We start from the raw sequence: 9822 nt of genomic DNA, 5'->3' as shown, positions 1-9822 counted from the left end.
AGATAATTGAAGTTTGGGAACCTCTGCCTAGATTTCAGAAGTTGATTGGAAACACCTGAGTATTTCCAATAAGACCCTAGACTGCACATAGCAGAGGGGCCTTAGACCTGACCCCCAAAAACATTGTTTTCTCCTTGGTCTCTGGGTCTATGATGAGAGGGGCTGCCAGAAATATCTCTCCCATGCCCTGGAGATATTTTCCCCATTGTCTTGGTGATTAACATTTGGCTTCTCATTACTTATGCAAATTTCTGCAGCCAGCTTGAATTTCTTCTCAGAAAATGTGATTTTCTTTTCTATCACATTGTCAGGCTGCAAATTTTTCAAAATTTTATGCTCTGCTTCCCTTATAAAACTGAATGCCTTTAACAGCACCCAACTCATCTCTTGAATGCTTTACTGCTTAGAAATTTCTTCCATCAGATACCCTCAATCATCTCTCTCTCAAGTTCAAAGTTCCACAAATCTCTAGTGCAGGGGCAAAATGCTGCCAATATCTTTGCTAAAACATAACAAGAGTCAGTTCCTAATAAGTTACTCATCTTCATTTGAGACCACCTCAGCCTGGACCTTATTGTTTGTATCACTATCAGCATTTTAGGCAAAGCCACTCAACAAGTCTATGGGAAGTTCCAAACTTTCCCACATTTTCCTATCTTCTTCTGAACCCTCCAATCTGTTTCAATCTCTGCCTGTTACCGAGTTCCAAAATCTCTTTCACATTTTTGGGTATCTCTTCAGTAGTGCCCCACCCTACTGGTACTGATTTACTGTATTAGTCCATTTTCAAACTGCCGATAAAGACATACCTGAGACTAGGCAATTTACAAAAGAAAGAGATTCATTGGACTTACAGTTTCACATGGCTTGCGAGACCTCACGACCATGGCAGAAGGCGAAGGGGAGCAAGTCACATGTTAAGAGGATGGTAGCAAGCAAAAAGAGAACTTGTGCAGGGAAACTCCCCTTTTTAAACTATCGGATCTCACGAGATACATTCATTATCATGAGAACAGCATGAGAAAGATCCACCCCATGATTCAATCATTTTGCATCAGGTCCCTCCCACAACACATGGGAATTATAGGAGCTAAAAGATAAGATTTGGCTGGGCACACAGGACCAAACTATATTGGGATACAAGGATGGTTCAACATTCACCCAATAAATCAATGTGACACAACAGAAGGAAGACCAAAAAAATTATCATTTCAATTGATGCCAAAAAGCCATTTATTTGATAAAATTCAACATAGCTTCATGATAAAAAGCCCTGAAAAACTGGGTATAGAAGGAACATACCTCAACATAATAAGAGCTGTAAGTGACAGATCCACAGCTAGTATCATGCTTAATGGGGAAAAACTGAAAGGGTTTCCTGTGAGATCTGGAACATGACAAGAATCCCCACTTTTACCACTGTTATTCAACATAGTACTGGAAGTACTAACTAGAGTAATCAGATAAGAAAGATATAAAGGGCATTCAAATTAGAGGAAGAAGTCAAATTATCCTTGTTTGCAAATGATATGATTTTATATTTGTTAAAACCTAAATACTCCACCAAAAAACTATTAGAACTGATAAATTCAGTAAAGTTGCAGAATACAAAATCAACATGGAAAAATAAGTAGCATTTCTATATGGTAACAGTGAATAATCTGAAAAAGAAATTTAAAAAGTAATCCCATTTTCAGTAGCCACAAATAAAATTGAATACCTAGGAATTTACCAAACAAATAAAAGATCTCTTTAATGAAAACTATAAAACACTGATACAAGAAATTGAAGAAGATGCAAAAAATTTAAATATATCCCATATTCATGGATTGGAAGAATCAATATTTTTTAAACATTCATATTATACGAAGCAATCCATAGATACAATGTAATGTCTATCAGAATATCAATGACATTCTTCACAGAAATAGAAAAAAATCCTTACATTTATATGAAATCACAAAAGTTCCAGAATAAACAAAGTTATCCCAAGCAAAAAGAACAAAACTGGAGAAATCACATTACCTGACTTCAAATTGTATTACAGCAAGCAAATCAGCTTGGTACTGGTATAAACGCAGATACTTAAGACAAATGGAACAAAATTAAAAACCCAGAAATAAATCCACATACCTACAATGAACAAATTTTCAACAAAGGTGTCAAGAACATACACTGAAAAGATAATCTCGTCAATAAATGGTGCTGGGAAAACTGAATATCCATATGCAGAAGAATGAAACTAGACCCCTATCTCATGCTATATACAAAAATCAAATCAAAATAGACTAAAGACTTAAATCTAAGACCTCAAACTATGATACTACCAAAAGGAAACTTTGGTGAAACTCTTCAGGACATTGAGCTGGATGAAAATTTCTTGAATAGTACCCCACAAGCACAAGCAACCAAAGCAAAAATGAACAAACAGGATCACCTCAAGTTAAAAAGCTTCTGAATAGTAAAGGAAACAATCTAAAAAGTGAACAGATAACTCACAGAATGGGAGAAAATATTTGCAAACTACCCATCTGACAGGGAATTAAAAACTAGAATATATAAGGAATTCAAACAACTCTATAGGGAAAAAAATCTAATCATACGATTTAAAAATAGGCAAAAGATCTGAACAAATATTTCTCAAAAGAAGGCATACAAATGGCAAACAAGCAAATGAAAAGGTATTCAACATCACTGATCATCAGAGAAATGCAGGTCAAAACTGCAATGAGATACCATCTCACCCAGTTAAAATGGCTTATATCTGAAAGACAGGCAGTAACAAATGCTGGCAAGGCTGTGGAGAAAAGGGAACCCTGGTACACTGTTAGTGAGAATGTAAATTAGTACAACTACTATGGAGAGCAGTTTGGAGGTCCCTCAAAAAGCTAAACATAGAGCTACCGTATAATCCAGCAATCCCACTGCTGGGTATACACCTAAAAGAAAGAAAATCAGCTATATCAAAGATGTCAAAGAGATATCTGCACTGCCATGTTTGTTGCAGCACTGTTCACAATTACCAAAATTTGGAAGCAACCTAAGTGTCCATCAACATGTGAATGGATACAACAATGTTTTACCTATACACAATGAATTATTAATACTATTCAGCCATAAAAAAGAATGAGAGCCTGTCATTTGCAATATAGATGGAAGTGGAAGTCATTCATTTTGCTGAGTGAAATAAGCCAGACATAGAAAGACAAACATCATATGTTCTCATTTATTTGCGAGATCTAAAAATCAAAACAATTAAATTCATGGATATAAAGAATAGAAGCATGGTTACCAGAGGCTGGGAAGGGTAGCATGGGGTCGTGGGTAGAGATGGGGATGGTTAATAGGTACAAAAAATAGAAAGAATGACTAAGACCTGGTATTTGATAGCACAACAGGGTGACTATAGTCAATAATAATTAAACTGTATATTTAAAAATATCTAAAAGAGTATAATGGGATTGTTTTTAACACAAAGGATAAGTGCTTGAGGGCACAGACACCCCATTTAACATGACATGCTTATTATACATTGCACACATGTATCAAAACATCTCATGTCCCCCATAAATATATTCACCTGAGTACCCACAAAAATTAAAATAAAAAATTTAAAAGATAAAATATCTGTTTGTCAATCCCCCAGAATAGAACATTACTTAAACATATTCAACTTAAACCAACTATGAATCCTTATGCCTATAACACGCAAGTACTAAAATTTGAGATTAAAAACAAACCAAATTTCCAAAACTAGCAAAATTCAAATGAACATGAATTAAAGCTGAATTATGGTGTGTTCTGCTCAAAATAGATTGCTTCTTCACAATATGACAGGATACTGATATAAATGACACTCTGTATTCCCTTGTCTGACACCTATTGCCCACTATAGACTCAGAGCTAGTGGGCTATATCTAGAACATTCACATATGTTTGCCTCTATAAATTGGATTGTATGCCTGCCAAGAGTTTGTTGTCTTCCTGTATTTGCACCACAAATATGTTATGCCAGTTGTACTTGTTAATTTAAATATGAAATTTAATTAAATATTTCACAAACTGATAAATAATTGTAAGAAGAAAGAGAAGGGTTGCTTCCATTTAAAAATCTGTAGGATGCCTTGGAAAAAATTGAATGGTTAAATTGTTCTGTTATGTATAGATGAGAGAAGTATAAAATATTACCTCCCCCAAATTTAAAAATCTGAGATGTAATTATTGTTTCACAATGGATTTAAGTTCTTGCTCCATTTGAAAGAAACAGTGGTATTATGGGTATGAATTATTTAAAAAATAGATTATGGAATCCAGACATTGGGCTCACATAAAAGACCTTGGCCCTGTATCAAAATGCAGGTAAATAAAGGTACATTTAAATGACTTACATTTTTTTTTTTCTTGAGACAGGAGTTTCACTTTTGTTGCCCAGGCTGGAGTGCAATGGCCAGATCTCGGCTCATCGCAACCTCTGCCTCCTAGGTTCAAGTGATTCTCCTGCCTCAGCCTACTGAGTAGTTAGGATTACAGGCATGCACCACCACACCTAGGTAATTTCGTACTTTTAGTAGAGATGGGGTTTCTCCATGTTGGTCATGCTGACCTCGAACTCCAGACCTCAGGTGATCCACCCACCTCAGCCTCCTAAAGGGATGAGATTACAGGCATAAACCACCACACCCAGCCTAAATGACTGACATTTAAATGCTTAAAATAAATAGTACTTTGTCAATGTTTTCTATTAACACAACCAAACTTTCAATTGTTCAGTACCATTTGCAAGAATGCAACTCTACATATGGAATCTACCTTCATCTTTTCTCATTATTCCATGACAATACAGATAGTACTTTTCTTTGGTGTGTGTGTTATTGTTTGAATATGTCTGTCTCCTCCAAAATTCATGTTAAACTTAATCTTCTAAAATCAAGTGTTGCCAATGTGATGGCGTTAAGACATGGGGCCTTTAAGAGAGGATTCTGTCATGAAGGCTCATACCTCATTAATGGGATTAAGGCCCTCATAAAAGAGGCTTCACACAGTATTTAGCTTGCTTGTCCTCCTGCCTTTTGCATAAAAGTGGTAGGCTAAAAAAGGGAAGATTTCTATCTTTAAGTAAAAGAACTAGATTTTTACTAGATTTTTCTGTTTTATCTTTAAAAACTGATGTTTTTAATACCAACTAGAATGTAAAATGTTAAAAAGAACTACTTTTTTGGTAAATGTATTGTGGGGAAGAACAATTTTTCTTCAACCTCCATAGGTTCTTAGTTGGAAGAGACCCCTGAACCAAAAGATGGATTAACAAGAGAAAAACAAACATAAGTCTTTTAACATACGTATTTTATATAGACGTGGGACACACCCAGAAAATGAGTAGTTTTCAAAGAGGTGGCTATAAATTCCAACTTTTACAGCATCTTCAACAAGAAGCCATACATTTCTAGAGAAGTAACAGGTCAAAAGGAAAGAACTTTGAGTCTTTAGAGGCAGCAATGTGGGGGAAGGCTAGATAAGGCTGGTTAGTAAAACTTGTTAACCTAGATTCCTCTGGCGCCATCACTAGGCTGAGTCCAAAGTTGTCGGTAGTTAACTTTGCTTTCCCTGGCAGAACAAAGGGAAAGCGCAGCAGGCTGCCTTTTGTCTTTGTAAATCTATGCCTGGCTTTTAACCAAATAGAGGGAGGGCACAGAGCTTTCCTTATCTGACTCTTCATGATTTCTGCTCAACAGACCTCTATACTTTAACAAGGCATAGTCTGGTCTCCCATAGTATTCACAGATATTAAGATGAATACGCATTTAATATAAATATTTAGAAAATGATGACACTGCTGAAAGAAGTACAAATAATATCTTCGTAAAGGCAACTTGGCTGTTGGTAACAAAGCCTTATATTTTTCATCTATATTGACCTAATAAGTCTACTTCTTAAGATCTATCCCAAGGATATATACTGTGCACAGAGATGTGCAGACTGTCATAGTAGTATGCTTTATACATTAAGCTTAGAAAAAGGGTTAAAATAAAGACTTAAATAAATTATGGTAAGTTCCAAGCATTGGTACATTATGCAGAAATAAAAATCACACTACCCAAAGATATTGTTATTAAAAAGTTTTGTTTTATGCCATTTCATGAAAGAAGCATGATTTAAAAAGAAACAGGATGTATAACATGGTCCCATATTTATTTAAATACATATACATAGAAGCCTGGAGCACATACTCAAAAATGTTAGGAGACAAGAACACTGCATCTGTGGTTATTCTTGCCAAAAATGCACAATTTCAGTGTGATTTGAAAAAGTATCAAACTAAATTGAGACAGTCTAAAATGTAAATTACCAATACTGTCCAGAAACTATCAAGACCACGAAAGCCATGGGAGAATAAGAAACTGTCAGATTGGAGAAAATTAATGAAATGTAACAAATAATTGCAATGTGAAATTGTGGAGTGGATCTAATAACAGAAAAAAAGACATTAGTGAAAAAAGGGGCAAAATCCAAAATTAAGTCTGTAGTTTAATTAACAGAATTGCATCAATTTTATTTTGTGGTCTTCATCATTGTACTATAGTTAAGTCAGATGCTAACACTAGAGGAAGTTCAGTGGGAAGTTTTCTACTTATTTTCTGATCAATATTTCTTAAATCTAAAATTATTTCAAAATAGTTTTTTAAATACAATATAAATGTTAAAAACCTAAAGTTAAATTTTTTCAAAAATTAGATCAAGAGGACAAAGAGATGAAAAATAAAGAATAAGAAGAAATTTAGAAGACTAGTCTGAAAAGTGAAGAAAAAGAAAACAAAAAATGAGGAAATCATAAATTAAATAATTCAAGAAAATTTTCCAGAATAACTGAAGGACACAGTTTCCAGATTAAAAGGACCTACCAGTTTCCAGTACATTTGCACTGGAAAACATCACCACATTTTAGAATATAGGGGTGATGGGAAGATTCTTTAAACTTTAAAGAGAGAAAAATACACAGGTTGCACATAAAGGATCAAAAGTGAGAATGGCATCAAACTTTTCAAGATACTGTCAAAATTTTAAAGGTTTATTATAAGGTTTTAATGTTTATACTCAAGTTTGTATCCTGAAAGTAAATGTGAGATTTGGGGAGCAGAAATCAAAGTCACTATTATAGCAACCACTGCATAAGTTCCCCATCTGTAATAACTACACACAACATGATGAAAGCCACATCACCCTGCACATATGAGGGTCTGCCTGAAACTTTCTGGGGGGCTTATACAGGCCACCAGCTGCCCTATCATCATCTGAGAGAAGAGAAATCTTTGCTCCCTAGTCATTACCAATCCTTTGGAACATGAATAACTGGTTCTTAGGGTTATTTAAACACATAGGGAGGTAAGTCTCTAAATCTGTGAGTCTCTGGCTGTTCAATTTTACCCTTCCCAGGCTAGTTTTTCAACCCAGGTATCATTAAAAGTGCTCAGAGAGCCCTAGCTATGCAGAAACATGAAATTATTCACTTCCCTACAAATTATTTTCTACCCCAAGCCAAACCATCAATAAAGCATGAAGGTAAAATGGACCTCAAAAAGTTCACCTCTCATTTACTCTTCCAATTGAAGATGTGTTTATTAGGCATTCTCACACTGCTCTAAAGACATATATGACACTGGGTAATTTATTTTTTAAAAAAAGATTTAATTGGTTCACAGTTCTGCAGACTGTACAGGCTCTCCTTCTATGGAGCCCTCAGGAAACTTACAATCATGGCAGAGGTGAAGGACAGCAAACACACCTTCACATGTTGCAGGAGGGGGGTGGTGCTATACACTTTCAAACAAGCAGATATTGGGGGAATGCTGTCACAAGACAGCACTATGGGCATGGTGCTAAACCGTCAGAAACTGCCCCTGTGATCTAATCACCTAATAGCAGGCCTCACATCCAATACTGGGGATCACAATTCAACATGAGATTTGGGTGGGGACACAGAGCCAAACCATACCAGTGTTCTTTCACCAAAACAAGCGAATAAATCAGAAAAAGGCAACATGAGACCCAGAATTGGGAATCCAATTCAAGAATGGAGTTGTAGGATAATGGTAAAAGGAGGCCCAGAACATCAGTAACCAGCACTCTCTGAGATGAAGTTCTTCAAACAGATGCAAATGATAGAATACCTCACAACTGACAAAAGGACAAGAGACTGAGACAACTAGCACAGAGTTTAGGATATAATGGTATACACATAAAAACCTAAAGAAACAAAAGTTCTTAGCTGCAGGGAAACAACTTGCAAGCATGGAAAATACATCATAGTATGCTAGGTGGCTCAGCTGTAACAACACTTACATAATCACAACACTGTAAACAATGAATTTTGATTTAACAAAATGATGGAACTATATTAACAGTATAGGAGGAACACAAATGTGTAAATGTACAAGAAGTAAGGAAGGACAAGATCTTTGTAGGAAGTCAATAGCTTTAAGACTAAATTTGAGAAATAAAAAAAGCAATATAAAAATAGAGAAAAATAGCAGATCTAGCGGCTAAAAATTGTTGAAATTGAACAACCAGCAATCTCTCTTAAGTAGCTAGTTTCCAATTCCTAGGAACTATAATTATTTTCTTCCAGGTAAAGATTATAAATCTATTCCATTTAGTGCTTTTCCCAAAGGGTTTTTCTACATTTCTGCAATACAGGAAGATTATTCTATTTAAAAGCCAAAATAAAACTGAACTTTAGAAGTCACCTATTTTGATGTAATGGGATTTGACCTGTGATAATAACATAAAGCATGCTACAATAATTTTTCTTTTTGGGAGGAGAGTAGGGGAAAAGTGGTGCATAGTAAGACCAGAACACTAATAATGTCACAGATATGAAAATAAATCTGTGTAACTGTAATATCTCCTCCCTCCTACTTGCTCTGCAAACAAGCCTTAATTAATTCCAAAAAGGGATATAGAGCAAATGGCAGATTCTGAAAACAGATATAACTGCTTTATGTGCAAGAGGATGGTAGAAGGTTGAAAGAACAGTGGAAATACTTGGGAAATTATTTGTGTAGGTGTGGTGTGTAGAGAGACAGATACAGGTTTTTGTCTGCAGTTCCTGGCTCACAACTCCCATAGGCCTTGTTATAGTCTTTTGTTATAATGTTGGGCATGTCAGGCCTCAGGAAACAGAATCTCTCTGACCTTCTGTCCTTCTTTCACCTGTCCCAAGGCAGGACTCTAATCTTCCCCACTTTTCCAGTTGCAGGTCATGAGACCATAATTCCGGAGAGTCTCACCATATACTTGGGAGACTATTCACATTTCCACATGGTTATCCACAGAAACCCAAGAGAACTGGGTTGGGGAGCCTCTGGAGAGTTAAAAGGAGGTTCCTGGAGGATGGCACCCAGGGAGCGCATGGAAGCTCCACACCCCTTTCCCTGTATCTCACCCTACACATCTCTTCATCTGTACCTTTGGAAATATCCTTTATAATAAACCAGTAAACATGTTTCCCTGAGTTCTGTGAGCTGCTCCAGCAAATTAATCTTACCTCCAAATCTAAAGTGGGGGTTTTGGGAACTCCAGCTTGAAGTTGCTTGGTCAGAAGTTCCAGAGGCTTGGACTTGCAACTGGCCTCTGGAGGAGGGCAGTCTTGGGGACTGAACTCTCAATCTATAGAATCTGATGTTATCCCTAGGTAGTGTTAGAATTAAATTGGAGCACAGTTAGCTCATGTCTGCTGCAGAAGTGGTTACTCGCTTGGTGGGGAAGATCTGCTCCCTCCTACCCCACTATTGGTTACATAAGTATTCTGTGTTTATGATTGTTGTG

This window comes from Callithrix jacchus, chromosome 13, assembly GCF_049354715.1.
Source record: "Callithrix jacchus isolate 240 chromosome 13, calJac240_pri, whole genome shotgun sequence".
Lineage (NCBI taxonomy): Eukaryota > Metazoa > Chordata > Mammalia > Primates > Cebidae > Callithrix > Callithrix jacchus.
Note: the sequence above shows the minus strand (reverse complement) of the source record.